Source organism: Pseudopodoces humilis, chromosome 1 (genome assembly GCF_049639895.1).
Source record: "Pseudopodoces humilis isolate 2021_Gansu_Grassland_sample_001 chromosome 1, ASM4963989v1, whole genome shotgun sequence".
Taxonomy (NCBI): domain Eukaryota; kingdom Metazoa; phylum Chordata; class Aves; order Passeriformes; family Paridae; genus Pseudopodoces; species Pseudopodoces humilis.
Genome location: NC_142200.1, coordinates 32,445,323 through 32,465,703, shown reverse-complemented (window position 1 = coordinate 32,465,703; position 20,381 = coordinate 32,445,323). Strand labels below are relative to the sequence as shown.

The 20,381-nt window shown below is 42.1% G+C and overlaps 1 protein-coding gene across 7 annotated transcripts in view; it reads right to left on the bottom strand.

Moving 5' to 3' along the window:
- Positions 1-9,959, bottom strand: part of NCOA2 (nuclear receptor coactivator 2) — a 188,642-nt gene extending 178,683 nt beyond the window's left edge. For 3 of the 7 annotated variants that reach the window (XM_014255672.2, XM_005517104.3, XM_088052708.1), the window contains exon 1: positions 9,830-9,959. The gene's annotated coding sequence lies outside the window, so the exon portion shown is untranslated. The remainder of the gene's footprint in view (positions 1-9,829) is intronic. The other 4 variants (XM_014255677.2, XM_088052714.1, XM_014255666.2 and 1 more) reach the window with 3 other exon arrangements.
- Positions 9,960-20,381: the final 10,422 nt, after the last annotated feature.

Below are 20,381 nucleotides of genomic sequence, written 5' to 3'. Positions count from 1 at the left end.
CACAACGAAGGAAACACAAACTTTGCAGCGCATTATCTGTTTTTCCAGACATAACTACAACCCCCTTCCAGCTGCACAATCACTCCAGTCACACAACTTCCTTTCTACCTGCTGCCTACTGCAAATTCACAGCGATAGCAGCTAAAATGTTTACATTAACTTACACAGTACATAGCCTCTATTTTCACTAAAGAATCTGTGAGAACTCTGAAAGTGCTTGGTTCCTTTTTTGGTTGACTGCTTGATTTGACAGCACATTAGTTTCAAATCTCTAAAAAGAAGAAACTGGTGTTCTTTCAACTATTATTATAAGTTGCATGTACAGAAGCATGTTTCTCCTCTCAGCCTCCACTTAGAATATTCCTGACCCAAGTGACATGCATCAGTGAACAGAAAGCCTTTCACTCATATGGAGTCCCATAAAGCAGTAGAGTCCCATAGAACAGAGGCCATACATTGGCCTAATATAATAATTTCTTCAAGGGAGGAGGAGCGTGACACTGCCCACACAAATATTATACTTGAAGTTCTCCTTGTAGGTCAAATAGCACTTCATGTCAAATGTATCCAAGCAAACTACCAAAGTTAAGTTTTCTACTTCCCTATTCTGACAAACAAAAAGGCAGAAAATAAAGCAAATGAGAACACAAATAAAATGAAAGATACACTGCAAGAGTCATCAGCAAAAAAAGACACAACACGCTAATTATGCCTCTAGAGTAACAGAATTTAATTCTGTTCCTTTCCTTTGTCATTTCTGCCATCTTATAAAAACCTTCTTCAAACAAACTCTGCATAAATTCTTTCAGTCACAGACAGGATACCACTACAGTAACAGACTATTCAGGGGCACCACTAACAAAGAAGTATTCTTATATAAAATATACACACAGAAGATAAGACTGCATTGTTTCCTCAGGAATGCCCAAAAAGCACACAAGCTCTGTGGATCACAAACTCAGGGTTTTGAGTGGGTCCTTGTTGACAGAAAAACCATCTTGTCTTGGAAAAAAATCTGTAAGCTAGCTACTAGATCTTTTGGCAGTTCAGAGAGCCACCAAAGAGAAGTCACAGTCTCAGCAGCAGATGGGGGCTGCAGCCCCAGCCCACAGTGGAGAGACCTCTTCCCCTGAAGAGCAGCAAACAGGACACTGCCTGTGCAAACAGGAGCATTTCCCACTCATCTCCTGTCTTTTACCTGCTGTGCACCAGTGAATGAGCTTTCTACTACCATTTTGTTTCTTGACAACTAATGTGGCTGCTCACTTTTATTTTCCTGCTGTTTCTCCCTATTTTTGAATCCCACCTCCTGGTCTCTGTGGCCTCCAATACAGCTGCTCATGGAATCTGTACACAAGCCATGTGGATCCTAACTATTGCAGTAGTGTCCACAAGGTCCCATTAGAAAAGACAAGCTTTGCTGATTTTCATTTGTTCTATTCACAAAACTTCAGACAATAATGTTGCCTGAAAACAAATACATTATAGCTTCACAGTAGAAGCACTACCTTCAAAACACAAAAACACAACTAATAAGATCTTTCTTCCCAAAAAAAAACCTCTTGAATTATAGAGCAACTATCACACTGTATTAGGAATGGCGATAAGCACGACACTGACTCCCTTAGCTTCATTGTCCAAGAGAGCAGTCTATTACTCTTAATCTTCTTTTATACACATCTTCCAGAAGGTCCGAGAGGTAAAGCTCTCATTGGTCATTAAAGCAACACATCACCATCATTGGTTAATTGGAACACCACCCCTTGACTGTTTCTTAAATAACACCTGCAAAGATTGTTGTCCTTTACCAAGGACTGTTTGGATTCTTTCTCATGCTTTTTCAGGCCAGAGTGAGAAGCCTGTGTGACTAGTTTCACACAGGCTCTGTGCTCCCTGTCTGCTTTCAGCATCTATAAGCAACCAGCAACAGACTCATGTACCTGAATAGCTGTACTATCTAGTACATTTCTGACACATTTCTCTAAGCTAGACTGTCAGTGAAGAAAAGAAGTGATGAACATGAAGTTATGGACAACGAAATTATTTGTTAATCCTTTGCCTTCCCTTCTCAAGCCCATTCTGGAGGCTGAAGAAAAAGCAAGCCAACTACCCCCTATGCCTATGCAAATTTACACCCAATCCCACAAGAATCAGGAGCTTCTTGGGATGACCCTCAGAACACAAGGGAAACTACTCTTGCATGAAGCCAGGTCTCAAAGTAGTGTAACTCTGTTAACAGTGATGCACAAAGGCCCACATGAAGAGCACGTCACTGCCTCGAATAATACAAAAATTATCAACATTACCTACAATATAAAAATGGAATACACCACAGCCACACCTGCCATTTTCCAACACCGCCATCCAATCCTCCATCCCACAAAGAGTAAAAGAAAACTGTTTTAAAGGTCAAAAAACCTCAACTAAAAACAATTGATATGGAACAGAATAACGTACTGTCTGTCTTCTGACTTCAGAACACTTTACATCTTTATTTTCCACTTGTCCATTTCTTTCCTTTCTGGTCTCTATTTCAGGTACCTAAGATGCATTTACCTCCTTGGTCCATAAAAACAAAACACACAACATCAATGCTACAAACTACAGTTAAGTCAAAAGGGAGTGAGAGCTGCCACTTCCAGAACATACTTGGAAGAGATCATCAAACATGCAAGCTTAGTGAGTGTGAACTTGGTGAGCTTAGTGAGGTTTTTCTCGTCTACATCCAGTCTTCAAGTTCCATCATTCTTAAACTAAGAAAAGGATCCAAAAATGATCTCACCACCATACAGTTATCACTAGCTTCACACAAAACTGTAGCAAGAAAATATTTTGAGGCCTCATGAAAAATTCAGTATCTTTGTTTCAAAGTAACACTTAAAAAAATACAGCAAAACAAGCAAAAGTATGTTTGCACTGCAAATGGCAACAAAAATTGGCAAGCAATTAAAATAAAAAAAAACTTTATGCTATTAGAGCTACATTTTATAGTCTGTAAATTATCAACAAGTTAATATTTTTTTGCACCCAAGATAATGGCAACAACTCTTCTGGACTCATTTAAAGAAAATAGTACACTTCTAGCTGTAAAGTTTAATTTTTGAAAAAATACAAATATTTAGACTGAAAGAAGAGCTTTTCTCTTTAAGAATATAATTGAAAACTGGAATTTATTTATTTACTTCAATACACTCAATACTCCTCCACTAAGGATCCATTTTGGAAAATGGATTGAACAAGACAAGGACATTGTTCATGTATCTGGAGATCAAGGTATAAATCTGAATGAGAACAGCAAGTGAAATTAGTTGACAATAATCACAATATTTCTCAGAATATATAAGTTGGTCAGCACATCCTGACAATAATTTTGAAAGACTAAAGAGAAAGGGCCAAGAGCTACATTGTGAACTCAAAGCATGGTGTAAGCAGAACAATGAAAAATTATCTCCACTGTATCCCAGATGATACTTGAACTCTCAGATTCACAAGTATTAAAACTTAGACCTTTTGTTTTCTTAGGGTTAGGGTTGCTTTGGGTGTTTTGGGTTTGTGTTTTTTTTATTAATTTCTAATTCCATCACACAAGCATATGATGAATTTGTAAGTTCATGAAAATATGTGTAACAAAAGTGTCAGTACATACTCTCAAATTTATTCATAGGCAAACTTTCCTCTATTTTCAATAAGTGTTCTTTTTAAATGCAGTTTAGTATCTCCTACATAATCCATGAGGTACAAATAGGTGACAAACGGCATTGTTTTTAATTGGAGTGATTTTCTTCAAAATCCATGGGCCAGGCTCATTAGAGATCAATACTGACAGCAATGAAAAACTAAATCTGTTCACACACAGATGAATTACAGCATAGGCAGAGTAAGAGTAAAATTCCATAATAATTCTGACTTAACAAGCAAAATGTTCTTTCACTTTCCATGCCCATTCTTCAACCCCAGGCTTCTCCACTGAGGCAGCCAATAAAGCAGCCAATTGTGATATGCCCACTATAAATCCTACCCAAGAGCAACAATATGTCTTACATAGCTCACTAAAAAAGCATCAAAATAGCAACTCTCAGTCAACACTACAGCAGATATATGTTCTCAATGTGTCCCCTCATAGAAGCTCCTATGATCCACACTACCTAAGATTTACAGATAAAGCAACACATTTGGTAGATATTTTAATTAATTTGTCACCTATACTCTCTGCCCTTTCATTAATCCAATAAAGGTTTCCATGTAATGTGGACTATTCTGGCAAAATACAAGTTTTCCTTTCCAAACAGAGAATAACTTCTTGAAGTTCAGAAACAAAGAGAAAATGTATATAGGATTTACTGAGGACACTGCATGTTAGCTGCAAAAAGCAAATGCACATTCCAAATAAGCTTCTGAATACCTAAGTAAAGGGAGCACAAACACAGAAAGAGTGAGATTTACTATCAGTTGTAACTGCTAAAATGAGAGCAAAGGAAAAATAATATCTGTCAGTAACTGTATTAATGGGAGATTGTTATGGAAGCCATTTAAGGAAATGCAAGACTTGGAATAGCATAATGATGAAGCTGCAGAAGAAAAAAATGTGCATATTGTTAATATGTTGCGGTATAGCTTCAGACATTTAAATTAATGAACTAATTTCAAACTTCAAGATGTCAAGCACTCCAATGACGATACATTTTCCATAGGAACTGTTTCCATTATATATCCATAAAACTCTTAAATAAAATTTCCATTAGTCTTTAATTTGAATAACGTGCAATTTCCACAGAAAAAGATTGAAAAATCATAAACAGTTACAAAATGCAGTGCAGCAAATCTTCCACATTCAAGATCTATTTTTCAAACTATTCATCAACTCAAAATAATTGTATAAAATCGGCAAAAATATTCCAGATGCTCAGGAGAGGAAAGGCTGTTCTAGGTAATAGGTAAATGCAGAACTGAATGAAAGAAAATTAATTTCTTCCACTTGTTTTTCCATCACAGAAATGCTATTTCTGAATACTCACAACACTGACAAAATTGCTTTGTCTTAAAAATGCCTAAAAAATTCCCTGGGTTGTTTTTTTTTTTTTAATTCTGTACCATAAATTGATTACACTGTACAACCTGTCATTTCTCATGTCAGATTTCTATTTGGTATGTTTTGAAAAGGCTATGGTACTGAATCATTAAAACAGGGAGTGTTTGCATAATGTAAATACTGCTGACAAACTACTAACTGTAGAACTGGTAAGATGCCTTCGTAATATGTAACCACTGATGTAATATTTGAAATTATTCCTACTACTCAAAGTTGCCATTTCAGCAATACATATGACTGTTTAAAATGCTATTCTAACACAGAGCAGGAGTCTTGGCAACTGTATTTTATTCCCTGAAATCATAAAATAGTATCAAAATATTATCTATAATAAATACATGAAATATACGTTATCTAAGCTCCATTATCCTGATGGGTAAAAGCCAAAGAATACTTCTGTAAGGTTTAAATTCCCAGGAGAAGAAGAGCTCAGATCCTGTCTGCAAGCACACAATGGAATCACAGCTGACGATGCACATCTTTTTCTGGATGTCTCCATATGCTCAGGAGGGTTTTTTCCCCTCCTATCCCTCCCTGTTTCTCCCTCTCCGCCTCCCTTGCTCCCAGCATTACATTGAAGAATTTGTCATTATCTACTGCCAGAAGTATAAGAATGTTTTAACAACTAACAAAAATAAAGTAGTGCAGTGAACTTCACCTCATTTAAAAATAAAAATAGGGGATCCTGCCAGAGTAGCTGTCTGTAACTAAGTTAACTAACAGCAGAAAATGGGTGGATGAATGGATGCTGTTATATGCCTTCTATAAAGTAATTATCAATGTTACCCTGCTCCAAGTTTAAAATGCTGTGTCACACAGCAGAGTATATACAGTAACAACACATTTAACCTCTGACCTCTAAAACCAAACATGGCCATAAATGAATATTGAGCATTTAATGCCTATCAGAATACTGAAGATATGTGTGGAATTTGTTAAATATACCTACTTGCATGTAAACTGCATCGTTTAGAGAGGCCAGCCACAGCAAATGTACAAAGAACTGACCACGGCAAGAACAGTTTTAGTTCAGTGCAGCGTTCCCTTTCTCCAATGCACAAACTATTAGTGCTCGGCAGACAAAGAGAGTTACCTTTATATTTAAATTTGTTAGAGGTCTTTGGTTTTTTTCTTTCAAATGAACTGACAGCATCCTCAAGGCTTAGACCTCTTAAGCCTCTGCAATTCTGGTGTCAGGTGCTAGAGAAACTCCAGCTGAGCACAGAAGCCCAGATTTTGCCAATGAGACTGTGACATCAGCAACAAAGGCAAGGAGCAGAAGACAGTAGGCATTGTAGCAGCAGCTGGCTCGCTCACTGACTTTGTTCTTCCTGCTGCAAAATCTGGGCTCCCTGCAGATGGGCTAGCTCTCACTGGTTTTTTGGAGGATGGAAGGAAAAGTTGAGAATGCCAACAGTACAGACGGTTTACATGCCTCTTTCAACAGAGTCTTTCAGCCTTCTAATGAGCGAGCTACACCCTAAATGATTATAAAAACATAAACATTATTCTTAAGTAATTACTTTTTACTTCAGAGTCTCAGTTTAATGCAATACACTACACTACATGTCAATAAATCCCTCACATTTTCTAATGCTTCCTCCAGAAATAACCTTTATTTTCTCTCTCAAATAACACAACTACAGTTTAAAAACTTAAATTAATTCCAAAAGTACCATTCTCGATGCAATAAAGTATGCCTTCCTCAAATGTCTTGAGTTTCAAATTTAGCACTGACACCACCAGGACACACAATGAGGAATTTACACACTTAGTAAAGAAGTGTCTTCAGACATTGCAGAGATACTGAAGAACCACATCAGACATGGATTTTCTCCCTAGTAAAGACCACAAGCCTCAGAAAATACAAAGTTGAGAAATCTTCAGGTTTTATGTGAAATAAAAGAGTACAGTGACTAAAAAGATGAGGTGACTGTAGCACGTTTTACATGCATTTATTGCATAATGCCCATCAAGATAAAAACATATTAAAAATAGTGTGATTCTCCAAAAAATTGCAGGATGTTAAAAAAAATGAACCCTTCTTCTTAAAGTTGTACTCAGTGTTTTTGAAGGTTGAGTCCATGACGAAGTATTTTCTTCAAGACTGTAGATAACCAAGATTTCCTATGAACATTAAGCTTCTCACATTTACAGATTAACCATTTGGGGGCAATTTACAACCTTCCTTATCCCGTATGACACAACAGAGCCAACTTCTACGTCCAGTCCCCAAAGAGCTGTTACCACAAATGCAAAAGTAAGGGATACAAATGCACGAGTGGCCACATGTGTTTGTATACGCATGTGTACGTGGAGATACATGCAAACCTGGTACATCCTATTTGCAACACCACTGCTGATGTAAACAAACAAGTGTTCTGGCAAAAAGTAGGAGGCACCAATACCTACACCAAGTGCAATAAAGCAACCAGTTTCCATCCACACTAAGCTGTGTTTAAGCAAACAAGATCTCTGCTTTGGGGTGTAACAGTTTCGGTATGACATGAAAAATGGTATACAACATGGTCATTTCTCAGAGAGCACCCAACACAGTGGACTGGCAGCTCCCTCCCTTTGGGCACCATCAGAGGATTCCCCCATGAGAGTAGCCCACCAGGTGACCCAGCACTGCCACTGGGAGCCAGGAAATTGACTAGAGCTTTTTTTTACAGTTCAGTACATAAAAATCCCAAAAGGATAAAATCCAAATGATTGCCTTCAGCCACAATGGCAGAACAACAATGAAAAAAATGCTTTAAATATAAAGACTGACAATCTTAAATGCTTACTTATTTACAATGGCAATGGAGCTCTGCTATAACTGCCATAGCCAGGTACTATATGCTTAGCTCAAATTATACTTAAACATTATGGGTTGAGTTCTAAAGCCTATTCACCTGCTTCTTACTACTCCGAGAAAGAAAAAAAAATAAAAGAAGAAAGAAATATACAAACAATTTATTATTATCGAACAAGCAGGCTGTTCTCCTTTCACAAGGAGACTCTCCTGGCTAAATTACAAGTATATTTATACAGTGTCCCACATACACACACTTGAGACCGAAGTATACAGGCTAACTCAAACTAAGTATATATCCTGATATACAGCTATCACGACTTCCCAGTGACTACCAGCAACCTCCTTGCCTTGTTTGTGTTTTTTGGGTTTTTTTTTTATTTCCCTCCCCCCCGCCTTTTTCTGCCAGGCTCTCGAGCAGGTTTCCCACAAACTACACGGCCTGAATGCCCCTCTCCGGCAAGACCAGCGTGCGGTCCCCGAGCTGGGGGAACGCTCAGGCCCAAGCGGCGGCAAAGGAGCCGAGGGGCAGCGAGGGAGGCGAGGGACGCGGCTCCGGTTACGCCTGGCCCCGCAGCCTCCGAGCCGCGCGGTGCCCGCGGCGGCGCACACAGCGCCCCCCGCGGAGGCGGGGGGGGGCCGCGCACCCGCCCTCCGCGCAGGCGGCGGGCACCTCCGCCCCCCTCCCCCGCGCCTCACGCGTGGGGCTCCGCCGGCCGCGGAGCGCCCCGCCTGCAGCCGCCGCCCGCTGCGGGGAAGCGGGAGGGAGCGGGGCGGCACCCCCCCAGGGGCCCCGGCCCCGCGCCCGGCCCGCTGCTCCCCCCTTCCCCCCCCCCCCTGCCGCCGCTCCCCGCCCCGCGCACACACGCAGACACACGGCACTGCGGCGGCGCCGGGGCCCCCCCCCCCCCCGGGCCGGGGGGAGGCGGGGCCCGGGCGCCCCGAGCTGCCCCCGCACGCAGCTGCCACGCCCCGCCGCCCGCCCCCGCGGCTCGGCCCGGCCCGGCTGCGCGGCGCGCACGGGCAGGCACAGCCCCCGCGCAGAAAGTTAAGAGAAGTTGCCCGCTTCGCCCCCTCCTTCCCCTCGCGTCCCCTGAGAGCGCCGAGCGGCGGCTCGGCGCCCTGCGCAGGGGGAAGGGGAGAGGGCGCCGGGCGGCGCGGTCCCTGCCCGGCGCGGAAAGGGGGGCGGCCGGCTCGGCCCCGCGGCCGGAGCGCGGAGCGGCCCGCGCCACTGCGCACCGAGTCGTTGTCAGCCGGGGAAGAGGAGGCGGCGTGCGCCGCTCTGCTCCCCAAATCACCCCTTTTGTCATCGGGGAGAGACCCTCCCTCAAGTTTCGCTATCGCTGCGTGGTGGGGGTGTGGGGGAACGTTCTGAACAGTCCCTTCAAAATCGCACCCCGCTGCCCCATCTTCCCCCGGCGCGGCCAGGGCAGTCCCTGACCCCCAGATCAGCCCCTCGCCTTCCCGATTCCTCGCACTTTCCCCCCCCCCCCCCCCCCCAGCCAGGGGCGAGGGGCGCGGAGAGGCGGCACCCGACCTCCGCCTGGCCTGGGAGCAGGAAACCGGCCCCCTCGGCCCGGCAGGGTGGGGTGCCCTATCCCCCCCCCCCCCCCTCCCTCGCCGAAACAGGAGGACGTCCCGGAGAAGTAACCCCGCGCGCCCACCGCCCGCCGCCGGGGTGCGAGCACGATGCCCCGGCAAGGGGCGGCCCCGCGGTCCCTCTGCTCCCCACGGAGGGGCCGGAGCCCCCGCCCCGCTCCCCCCCGCCGCCGGCGCGGGGGGAGCCGCCTCGCCGCGGCCGCGGTGCCGCCCGCCAACGCCGCCCCTCCGCGCACCGGCGCGGCCCCGGGCGTCCCCCCGGCGCTACACGGGGCGGCCGGGCAGGCGCGGGGGGCTCGGGCACACCCCCCGCCGCGCCGGGGCCGTGCGGGAGCCGTTACCGGGGTCAGTGCCGTCTCCCGCCGCTGCCGCCGGCGCTGACCTTCGCTTTGTAAGATGAAGCTGAAGCTGGGGCTGCGGCCGCCATGTTCCTTTTTAATAACTGCCTGCTTGTTTATTTCAATGGAGACCCTCCCACCGCTCGCCCTCCTCCTCCTCCTCCTCCTCCCCTTCTACCCAGAGGAGGGCTGGACGGGGAGGAGGCAGGGGGAGGCACAAGTCACTCCCCCCTGCCCCCCGGCACGGCGGCAGCGGCCGGGCCCCGGGCGGGGGGAGGCCGGGCCGGGCGGGCGGCAGCGCGGCGCGGTCCGGGGGCCGCCACCGCCCCTCGGCGCTGCCGCTCGGCGGAGCGCGGGGCCGCTCGGCGCCCCGCCCGCAGGGACAATGGCAGCCGCCCCGCTCGCAGCCCTGCGCAGCGCTCCCGGGAGCCTCCTCCTCGGAACCCGAACCGGGGAGAAAGGGGAAGGGAAAAACACGGTCCTTCGCCCTCGGAGGGAGAGGGAGAGACTTTGGCTCTGGCCCTTTGCTGTCCGTCCTTGGAGGAACCCCGCTCTCAGGCGGGACCGGAGCAGTCAGCCCTCTTACGGCTTTCGGTGGCCCATATTCACGAAAACAGGGAAGCGAGGCGGGGGGATACAGTCTTATTTCCTTTCTTTGCCTCCGGGAATAAAAAAAAAAAAAAAAAAAAAAAAAAAAAAGACACACATACTGAAAATCGTGTCAGCTGTATCTCACTCATGGGAGCAAGAGGATTGAGATGCAGGCTTTCCCTAGATTGGAGGAGTGAATACATGAGTTAAAATTTGTTAAGGGCGGGAGGGCGATTGTTAAACATTGCCCTTTAGTTCAAGAAGCAATTCGTGATGCAGAAATCCTATCTTACAAGAAGGGCTTTACGTTTCCACACGTATTGATAATGGCGAGTTGTACTTTACACTGCAACAGTCGTTATTTTTGACATATTCTAGCCTGGATGTGCAGCCCCATGTTGTTCTCTAGCTATCTGCAGATTATATATTGTTCCTGGTGATATATCTAACTCTGCTTGCAATTAGACTTGTCCAATATTTTTTTGATAATGATCCTTGTTTTTCAGATGGTTATATTTTGCCCTACTGTGCTGCATACAATTTCCCACACTTGTCTGACTTCATTTTTTTTAAGCTGTTTTCTTGCATTGGGCAAAAATAGTTCAATTGTTTCTCCAAACAAATTAAAGGAAAACTCTTTCCCACTCTCCTCCCCCATGTTAAAGAAAGAAGCCTTTGCAATCAACTAGCTGGAAACTTGCAGTATTTTCTTCTGCTACTGAGAGAACTTAGAAACGGGAGGGATGGCCATCAGAAATCTATTTGAATTCAGCCCCATTAGAGATGGGGATGAAGGGATTGTCACTCTCATATGCTCAATTGGAGCTTTGATGCGATAGTAACCAAAGATCCAATCCACATTAATGCCACTGTTTTAGCTGGAGTTCTTTTGACATCATCTTCAGAAGATGGGCTGCAGCAGCTGAAAAGGACAACCTTTCTCCCTGTCCCTCCCCATCAGCTGCATTTGGCAGAGAAATTACTTCATCTTCAGGAAACTCTTCCACCCTGCCCATACACAGGCAGGCAAAAGAGAGATTGAGTGTTCTCTCTGTAGAACAGACAGAACAGAGTATTACCTTGAAATAACAGATCAAATAAGAGTAGCTTTTATTTGAGGGGAAAAAAAGAAGAAAAAAATAACCAAAACCCTAACCAGCAAAAAAAAAAAAAAAAAAAGGGGCTAAAGGGTCCTCGAGAGAGAGCTTTTCCTCTGACCTCATTTGTCATATCTGTGCAAATCTCTGTAGCAAATAAGCTAAAAGTTATATGGGCAATAATCTCATTTACCTCACAGTTGTGATTCATACTCTGATGCAAAGTGAAACAGTGGTTCACTGGGGGAAAAAAAAAAAAAGAAAAAAAGTGTGTTTCTAATTTTGTGGCCATAAACAGTACAATTCAGAATTGCACAGGTAAGTTTAATTCCAGCATTTCTTATTTAGGAAAGCTTGATTTTTTTTTTTTTTTAATTTTTTTTTTTTAATTTTTTTTGGTGACATCTAACTTTAACATAACCAAAAATCTTTATTAAACTAATACCTAAATCCACCAGGAAAATCAAGGAAGATCTTTTAACTTGCTGTGGTAGGAGCATAAAAAACAGCCCATATAACATGGAGTTTATAGTATCAACATTGACAAAAAGCCCTGGCTCCTGTGTGGCTGAGTTTCCTAGTCAGAATGTGTGGGAGAGGAAATTTTAACTACATGCAGATGCTCAGATCCACTGAAATTTGTTAGTAGCTTCCTTCTAACTCATAAGCAAATACATTTTATCAGCTAAGGCCAAAACTCAAAGCCCTGGTTACAAGTATCATTGTATGCAAAGACCAGTAATGATGTTATTCCTAACTACTGTTCTCTAAAGGGAAGGGACCATCTCCCAGATGGAAAATAGATTTGATAAACACACTTCAGTGCAGATTTTATTTAACATTACAGCTCTTCTCTGAAACTTCTCCAGTATCACCATTGCTGCATTGTGCTGACTAGAGTGGGCTTAGATTTTCAGCAAAAGCTTCATCCATTCTAAATAAGAGTAATACAAGCTTCCTGTCATCCTCTTGTTGTCACTTTCTTCCCCTTCTTTCTGCTGCTTGTTGTTTTGCTCACAACATCACTTTATGCACTCATTTGATTATTCACTGTGATTTGCAAACCTTTCCTGGTGTGAAAATTAGCATTGAGAGAAGTTTTTCATTATTTTGAGTTTTCAGTGAGATTTGGTAGAATTTCCTCTCATAACTTTTTCTTCCCCCCCTAAATTAACAGGAAAAAAATTAAAAATCTGAGTGCAGCCATGTTTTCATGGTCAGTACAGTCATATATTGTCAATGCTTTTTTTTCTTACCTTTTCTATGTACCACGTTTCTTTAAAAATTGGTGAACAGAGTAAAACTAGCACTTGCAGGTGTGTTTCTAACTGGTTTTCAAATAAGTGAAGTTATTTTTCTGTAAGGTGAAAGGTTATGAGCAAACTGTTGGTAGCTTATGGACTTGGTAGGCCATTCAGGTATGGCTGCTGTCTCATAAAGCTCTACCTGCAGCTTATATGCATAAGGAAGAATGGTTTATGTGCACCTGCTGACATGAGGGCTATATATAAAGCAGCTGTTGGTGCACAAAGCCTTTTTCATGAGCAGCTGCATTTACTCTATAGAATCACTTTGCCCACCTTTATGGGGAATTGAATCTCCATTTATTCATTAATCTTCCCAAGTGGATTTGAATATGGCCTTTATGAAACCAATAAGATTTTTGTTGATACAGTATACACCTAACTCAAAATCACAAAAAGATAAAAAAAAAAAAAAAAGAAAAAGAAAGAACCAAAATGAAATTCAAAACCATGTAAAATACTCCACTATCTTAACCTTCTTCAGGATTCAGGGGACCTATTGAGGTCTTCTGGTTAAAGCCTCATCTCCAAGTAGGGCCAATTTTGAAGTCGTGCCATGTTTTCCAGGGTCATTACCAGATGGTTTTTACTGTCTACAGCCTTTTTGAACTACCCATTCCACAATTTGAACACATCTGTGAGGGTTTTTTTTTCCATGATGTCTAATAGGTCTGCTCCAGCTTATGCTTACTGCTCCCACAATGAAAAGTTTACTGTGGACTTCCTAGAAGGCTCCATCTTCTTTATATCTGCCCATTAAGAACCTGAAGAGAAAATTAAATTTTACACTAGCCCTCTTTTCTTCAGACTAATGGCTTGACCTTCTTGGTCTCTTCTTGTACTTTATATGCTCCAGCACCCTCACCATTGTGGTGGCCCTCCTCTGGATTTTCTTTTTTATGTCTTGTGTCTTTCACATGCTGAGTAGCTCAGAACTGCATTCAGTTTTCCAGATGTGGAACTCACTCAATGGATGGGAGTAACTGCTTTTCTCAACCTGCTGGCTATTCTTTTGCTATTGCAGCCTAGGATGCTGTTGACCTTTGTTGGAAGGTCACTGCTGACTTACAGGTTGCTCACCAGGCCTCCCAAATGTCTTTATGAAAATCCTTTCCTCTTGCTTTAGCCTTCAGCTCATAAAGCAATGGCTATTCTGCACCAGATGCACTATGCTGTACCACCACTCACTGGACTTCATGAGGTTCCTGGCAGCCCATTTCTCCAGTCTGCTAAGGTTGTCCAGAGCCCTGACCACTATCTCCCACTTGTTGTGATCTGCTCTTCACCTCAACACTGAAGTCACTGACCGTGTTACACGGTAACAGTCACAGTATCCACCCTTGAAGTACACTGGCCACCAGCAGGACCTGCTCCCGCTGATGGCAGCCTTTGAGACTGATGGTCCCAGCAACGTTCCACCTTATCTCCTACTCACCCTAGTTCATACCTCTCCAATGTGGTTAAAGGAGGTCTATGGTTGATTGTGTCTAAAGCTTTGTTAAAGACAATTAAACAACATCAGCTGCTCTCCACAGATTCACTTATCTCGTTATAAAACCCAGTCACATTGGTCAGGCAGAATTTGCCTTTTGTAAACTCTTGCAAAGAGAGAAATGGATACACTAACTTGCTGCCTGCCCCCAGGCACCTTATTGCCTTTCACACACCTGGAGAAGGTGTCCAGGAGTATTTACTACTTAATCCTCCCACAGACAGATGTCAGGCTGGCTGGCCTGTGGTTCCTTGGATCTCCCTCCTAGAAGATGGACTTGACATTTGCCTTTTTCCACCTTCTCCCATCACCACTACCTTTACTCACTACACCACCGCACCAACCCCCTGGCAAGACACACACACCCTATAGCTCCTACAACTGCGGTGACCCTCAGACCTCCATTCACAGCTCCAAACTATTGCTGATTATCCTGCTTCCATTAGCCCTTTACCACAGTCTGCCCTTTCAAAACTAGACACTGACTTACACAGCTTCTTTTAAAGCATCTGGGCTGTGGCTCAGGTTCTTCAAGGACACTTTGGCTTTATCATGATTTGATACAGTGCTACAACAGCCTCATTAAGAGCTTGCAGTGAGGAGCATATCCTACGCGTGTAGCGCTTATATGGTTAGAAATGTTTTTCCAAGAAAAACTTTAGACATAAATATATATATATATATATTTTTGCACCTCAAATAACAAGCTCCTGACTTAAAAAAAAGGCTAATTAAACAGCTTGTATGTTTATGCATTATTAATTCAATAATATGCTTCACAGTCATTTTTTAAAAAATAAATTAATGTCAAAAAGCTTAATACATTTTTAATACAAAAAAAATCAGTCAAGATAAATTTTACTAAATAAAATGTTTTGAAGAAAGTTATAAATGTATTGGCTAAGAATAATAATCTTAATTGATATTTGTTCAAATATTTTTATACTAGAATAAAAGACTCATTTTATTCATGCTACTTTTGGTAAACAATTCATGCTAAGAGAAAATCATGTTCAGAAGGAAATACACCTGTAGAACTGAAGCACAGCTGCTATAATAGTAACAGAAATTTGGTATTTATATTTCTCATACTGTAATGTCATACCAAACCCTTGTCTTTTTACCTTGCTGGATGCACTTCCATTTACCTAGCCTGCTTGTTTGTTACTTTCTTCAGCTATGTATAATAATTGTGAGCACATGAAGTGCTGGATCAGACAAGCAAAACCTGCCTCTAAAGCTCTTCTTGAACACTGTGAGGAGACTGCTGTAAAATTCCAACCCTAAGAAAAGGGGTAGTGCCTGCTGGGTACTCCTGGACCCAGCGCCTGGTGATCTCCAGAGGTCCTTCTCAGCCTCAGGAATTCTGTGGCTCTGTGATATTTTTGTGAAAAAAAAAATTCTTTATGCTATCCTGCTTTATTTTGCACTGCTCTCCAACTTTTTCAACTGTTCTTTTCTTTAACCCCCTTTTTTCCCCCTTTTGCCCTGATTGTCTCTTTTATCTTTGTTTTTGCTAGTCTTTTATTCTCAGTCTCTCCCATATTCTCATCCTTCAGAACTTGTTCAACAATAGTTATGCTGTGACATATTCTGTATATTCATGCAGTCTATTAAAAAAGACACTGCCATCCCTCCTACTGAGGATTTAAAAAGCTCACCTCACCCTTTTACTCTGCCTTTAACCAAAATGGCAAACAGCCCTCAAACATACACATTAAGGGGCAGAACCGAGCTACTTATAAGAAATAGAGGTAGAAGTGTTTCATTATGGTTTTTCTGGTTAAAGAGCAGTGTTGTCTTCCCCTTGTAATTACACTGTTGAATACTTTAACTTACCTTTTGTTTAGAATTGTGCAACACTGTCTTCTTCCCTTGATTTCCTGCACTTGAATATACAAATTTTTGTACCTTCACAAGATTTGCATATTGAAGAGCATTGCTGAGGAAGGGCATAATTAAAGGCCATCCCACTATTACCAAGAGGAAATGTACACATGAACAAGCCCCCTTTGTGCTGCTCTCTTTGGGATGTGCTCTGAAAATTGATTCTAAGGCAGATTTATTAATTCATAATTAACAATTACTTCTCATTGTTGACCATATACATTAGAAAACCTTCCTCCTAAATCATGAGCATGCAACCCTAAGTTAGTCTATGTCTTCTGTGTTGAAAGTACTTTCTAAACTTACTATTAAGATGATTACACCTTGAGTCTGATCAACCTCTGCTCACCACTGACCACTTACTATGTAAATCTAGGGTTGTGTACACATGTAAATTTACCATCTCATGTAATTTGAGTCCAGAAGATAGAAAAAAAATCAGAGTAGTAACGAAGCATGCTTTTAACTGGCAAAAACTAAGCATGTCTGTACAAGCAACACACATTTCATGCAGCAGACTTAAAATCTGCCTCCCTCTTTTGCAGTTCCTAATGCCATTGTGAAAGAAATTAAATTAAGATGGAAGGATGACAGTGATCTAGTCACAGAACCAGTTAAATGACTTTCCAAACTGGAGGCCACAGATAGCTTTTTGATTTACAGATAGCACAGAAGCTTGATCTTAGAAACTTTTAACTGAAGTAAATAAAGTCCAGAAAGTATGAAGTAAATTTAAAGAGTCTGGCTTCACTTCAAGAAAGAGTTAAGAGTTTCAAGTTATACTTCTGTAAATTCAGACAATCAGCTTCTTGCTCAATTTTTTAAATTGTTAGTTTCTTTAAAATTTATTTTTATTATTAAAACCATTACATTTTCATTAAAGCTTTTCAAACTCATGTCTAAACCCTAGAATAACAAAAATTTTTGTATAGAATTATTTTAATCTAACAAAATTAGAAAAACAATATTGTTCCTAAACTTTTTGGACTATGTGGTAGGGCAGAGGTTTTCCATTCCCTGAGACTACCTCCATTTCACTCTAATGACATGGCCTTTGAAAACTCCTTGACATCAGCTTCATCTGACTCACCAGAGGCATCAGGAATGGGGAATAGTCATCCTTGAAGACTGAGGCAGAGAGTGCAAAACAACCAGAACTGTTGAAGATTTCCCTAATCAGTTTTGGACATCTGTCCTCTTTCCCTGAACAGCTCCTTGGATTTGCAGACTCTGGTGGTCTCCTTGAACTGCCTTCCCTGCTTTAGGACTAGATGCTATTGCCACGTGAACCTCCATGTGTAGGCCAAGATGACATATTTTTCACAATACAGTAAAAAATTCTGTGGGTTTCTTTCTCCTTTCTTGCACCAGGAAGAAAAAGTGAAAGTGCTGAACTTTAAATAATCACTGCTAATAAAAATTGTCACCTTACCAAAATGAGTCTGCTCCAGCCTCCTCGCACACTCAAGGAGACAGCTCTGTATCAGTAAAAGATAGTTCACATTTCTGATGTTGTAATTCTACCATAGTACATTTTCACCTCTGTTTTTTCTAGACAGAGATTTTGCTTTTACTACACATGCCTATTATCCATTAAATATGGCTTATCAGGAAATAGTAAAGTTAGCAAAAGCCAAGGCTGAAGAAGAGAGGCTACAGTTGTATTTATCTTGATATTTTTTCACCCGCTGTCGCACTGCAGCCATTACACTTTTAAGTTCTCAAATACGTTTGTAATAATTATAGCAATGTTTAAAAATTTTAGACAGTAAAGCTGTTTCATTAAAAAAAATTGAGGAAAGAGAGTGAAAGAGAAATGGTTACACTAACTGAGGGTTCATATTTGCAGTAAGAAAAAACATGCTTGACTAGGTGCTTGAAAGATGATGTTAATGTACTGAATGGTTTGGAAAAGCACAATTTGTAATCATGTGTGTACTTACACACAACTTAACCAACTCAGCGTTACCATTGTCTGGTGAGTCCAACCTGACAGCGAAGGTAATGGGCTCTGTCAATAGCTCTGCTTGCACTCTTTAAATCAACAAGTGTTTTGCAAGAGCCACTGTAGCCCTAAGGTTTCGAAGAGAAGCAATGTAAAGCCATTCCTCCTCCCCCACCTTTGCAGTCCTTTCTGTTTTGTCCCTCTCAGAAGGCAAGTTACAGCCTAAGCTTTTCCCTACTCGTTTTGATGCTTGCACTTAAGAAAGATCTTGCGTTAGACAGTTCAAGTATATTCGATGAGATTCTTGTAAATACTGTGCTTACTGAGATGTAGGCTTCCAGAACAAATTGGCCTTTGTGCTCTCCTCTACTAAGTCTCAGCCATATGTTTACTAAATGGAGAAAAAAAAAAAGTCCTATGAAGGACAGACTGAGCTGAGACAAAGGTGTCCATCAGAGAGAACCAAAGTATTAAGAGAAATTTATTTTCTTTATAGAAAACTATCACATTCCCTCTTAGTTTAAAAACAGCTGGGTTAAATATATAACCTGAATCCAGAAAAAAAAAAAAAAAAGTAACAATAAGATCATGAGGCTGAAAGAGGTCAGGAGGCCATCTGTGTCCACCCCCCTCCTTTAAGACAGGATGATCAACACCTGTCTCACTCCTAATGGATCGGTCTAACCTGTTCTTAATGACCTGTAATGAAGACATCTCAGCCTCCCAGGCGACTGCGCTGCTTTAAACTTCTCACCATAAGTTTTTCTAGTGCTTAAACAGGGCTTCCTTTGCTGTAGTTTAGCTCTTTATCTTCTCCTCAAATCTACCACAGATATGGAGGGGTTTTTTTTCCCCTCTCTTTACTATTCTCACCCTTAAGCAGAGCTGCAGCAGTGTTTCTCTTCAGTCTCTTGCTATCCTGAGCAAACACAGCTCCTTCTTGCTCTCCTTCCAGGCCACATTTTGCCGGTCCTTGCTCACTCAAGCCGCTCTGGGCTTTCTGCTGTTGGTGCAGAGAAAGCAATTAATTAATGATACTGAGCATACTGCTTAGTCTGAGGCCTTACTGATGCTGAAAGCATTACTTTGCCATTGCCATCATTTCCCATGCAAGCTGTATGTCACTTTCCACATCACAATAATTATTTCTCCCCCACCCCTCCAACAATATGGCATTGCTCACTGTTGCTCAGAGATCAGATCTACCATCTTAACTTTAGGATTCCCCCAATTTTAAAATGCAGTTTAGTACATTATTACATACATTGTGTTGATGTGAGGACATACACCACTTCAGATGAAGACTTTTCCCAGCCATTACTTAAACAGAAATTGAAGAAAGAAATCTGACAGAGCTATTTAAAGCACAAATATTTGTACATTTTGGCAAAATCAAGACTCTAAATCAAAGCATGATAAACAAACAGCACTGCTAGTGCTTGTGAGCAGATCTGCTTGAATTTTTCAAACACAATGGTACATGCATTATTTTCTCTGCTGTCTGTATTTCTACAAATCAGAATCAGGAACATCAGAGAACCATCAAAAAACTAAAGAAATTACTTAATAACACCTCATTATAGTCTTAAGACAAACATTCTGATATGTAGGGGGAAAAAAACCTTTCAGGATGGAGAAGGATACTACTTATGTCTATGAAACTGAGATGGTCACATTTTCTTAGGTATTCTGTTCATAGCTATGTACTTTTCTAAACAGGTCACATAACTACAGGTTTAAAATACAGAGCACTACACTTCTGCTGTAGCAGTGATTACCTCTTGAACATGATCCCATTTTGCTAAGGACTATACATCTTTATTGCAAAAAAATTTTCCCTGGCCAAACATTGCAAGCTAAATATGGGTGGACTGGGAAAAAAAACAACCAAAAAAAAAAAACAACACCCCAACCCAAACTGCATGCCCCATCCTCACCCTCCACCTAGAGACTGGAGTTAAAGGGAGCAATGAAACACTGCCCAAGTACAGGGTTTGGTATGATAGAGAGGTGTCCTACTCCAGCAGCTGCTGAACTGTTGTTGAGTCACTTGGTAGAAACTAGAGCAGGGTAAACAATGCAACAATTCAAAAAATTCAGGAGACACCCTTAGGTAAGTGATTTGGCAAATATATTTAGGTTTGCTGGGGATACTCGCTGAGTCTACTTACCTGTCTAAGCACCTTGCTAATCAGGAGGCTATTTAAGCTATTTGGAGCCTGAAACTGAAATGTAATCG